The 2,242-nt window shown below is 38.6% G+C and overlaps 1 protein-coding gene across 3 annotated transcripts in view; it reads left to right on the top strand.

The window, feature by feature from the left end:
* The window catches only part of TEP1 (telomerase associated protein 1), a 45,969-nt gene that overhangs the window by 15,460 nt on the left and 28,267 nt on the right, over window positions 1–2,242 (top strand). The window lies entirely within an intron of this gene.

Raw genomic sequence — 2,242 nt, 5'->3', positions numbered from 1 at the left:
AAAAAAAAAAAAAAAAAAGGATATAATTATAAAATATAAGATAAAATGTAATTGGGTGTACAGACCCCTTTTTGGAGACCACAGATCTCATTAATAACTCATTAACATTTTTTTGGAATGAAATAAGTGAATTTTGCAATCTGAAGGATAAATGTCCAGTTTATTTTCTAATATCACAAGTATGGTATTGGACTTAATTTCTTATCAAAAATGATCTAGAAAACCTTTATATGTAGTAACAGTTGAAAAAAACTTGAGTTGACAATGGATGCAATAATTCATTTATAGTGCATATACAACCTAAAGGTTCCATACAGTTTGCGAATCAGAGTTATGACTGGAGGCTGGGCACCGTGACTCACCCGTGTAATCCCAGCACTTTAGGAGGCTGGGGTGGGCGAATTGCTTGAGCTCAGGAGTTTGAGACCAACCAGGGCAACATGGTGAAACCTTGTCTCTACCAAAAATAGAAAAATTAGCTGGGCATGTTGATAGATGTCTATGGTCCTAGATGCTTGTGAGGCTGAGGCAGGAGGATTGCTTGAGCTTGGGAGGTGAAGGTTGCAGTGAGCCAAGATTGTGCCACTGCACTCTACCCTGGGTGACAGAGTGAGACTCCATCTCAAAAATAAAAGAAAGAATTATGACTGGAGAATCCCAAGACTTCCAGAGGGCTGAAAGCTCCCAGCTACAATTCAAACGAGACTTAGATCCTCTTTACAAAGGGAGCACCACTTACCTGATGGAAGCTGCTGATGGTGTGGGCTGCTGCACAAGGCACAGTGAGGGGCTGACATGGTTGGTCTCTAAATGGTTTGAATGGACCTCTGTTCAGGAAAAAAAAATCACATCTCCCATTTATGTTTATTTTTATATAAAAGAATTTTCCCAATATTTACCATGCAGATTGAACCCCCATAGTCGCTCACTCAGTCCATATGATACGGTGTTATGTATAACAGTTGAGGTTTTCTGAGCATCCACAATCTGAGGGCATTGATGGTGCCCCTTCACTCTTTCACTCTTTTTTTTTGTTTGTTTGTTTCCACATAGTTTGACTCATAGCAGTTTATCTTTTTTTTAAAAGACAGTGTTTCACCATGTTGGTCAGGCTGGTCTTGAACTCCTGACTTCAGGTGATCCGCCCACCTTGACCTCCAAAGTGCTTGGATTACAGGTGTGAGCCACCGCGCCTGGCTGCAATTTATCTTTAAATTGTAGATGGAATTGGAATTATTCAGCATTAACTGAATTAATCCTCTAAAATTGATATAAACCTTAAAAATATTATTATTGAGAAACTATGGGCCGGGTGTGGTGGCTCACGTCTGTAATCCCAGCATTTTGGGGGGCCGAGGCGGGTGGATCACTGGAGGTCAGAAGTTCAAGACTAGCCTGGCCAACATGGTGAAATCTCATCTCTACTAAAATACAAAAATTAGCTGGACATTGTGGTGGGCACCTGTAATCCCAGGTACTCAGGAACTGAGGTGGGAGAATTGCTTGAATCCAGGAAGCGGAGGTTGCAGTAAGTCAAGATTGTACCACTGCACTCCAGCCTGGGTGACAGAGCATAACTCCGTCTCAAAAAAAGAAAAGAAAGTATAGCTTGAAGATCATTAACTCAGGGACAAGTGAACAATAAGAAAGTGACAGAGGTGAAATTCTATCTCCAGTGTAAATCTTTTTCACCTGTATTTAAGCAAAAAAAGAATTAATGACTAATCAAATCTTATAAGAAATTGGTTAAAAAACTTAAAAATTATGAAGACTATTTGAAATACGGATTTACATTCATTATTATAAATGGAGAACCTTCTTTTAATTGTATATTGTGCCTTGAAATATTAACTAATGAATGTACTACATTATGTTAGTATATACTTCATAAATCAATTTCTCTTTTGGCCGTCTAAAAAGTTTGGAAACCTTTGCCCTAGACTAGAAAATACATTTTGCCAGTTGAACCCAATCTTAGGGCTAGAGCCAACAGATAAAGTGCTAACATAAGTTGTTTATTGAAACAGCCATCCCATAAACAGTGTTGCATAAATTTTGCTCCAGACTTCAGGCCAACCCTGTTTTTAATCTTTCCAAGCCTTTAAAACCTTTTGAGTAGAGTAGATTGTATGTCAGTTCCTCACTTCCTCTGCCTTGGACTTTCTACATGCTTGGTCTCTGAACTTCTTGCTCTGGTTACTGACCTGTCTTTCATCATCCCTATTTTTTTTTTTTTTTTTTT

This window comes from Cebus imitator, unplaced genomic scaffold (genome assembly GCF_001604975.1).
Source record: "Cebus imitator isolate Cc_AM_T3 unplaced genomic scaffold, Cebus_imitator-1.0 Scaffold119, whole genome shotgun sequence".
Lineage (NCBI taxonomy): Eukaryota > Metazoa > Chordata > Mammalia > Primates > Cebidae > Cebus > Cebus imitator.
This window is presented reverse-complemented; position numbering and strand designations above follow the sequence as displayed.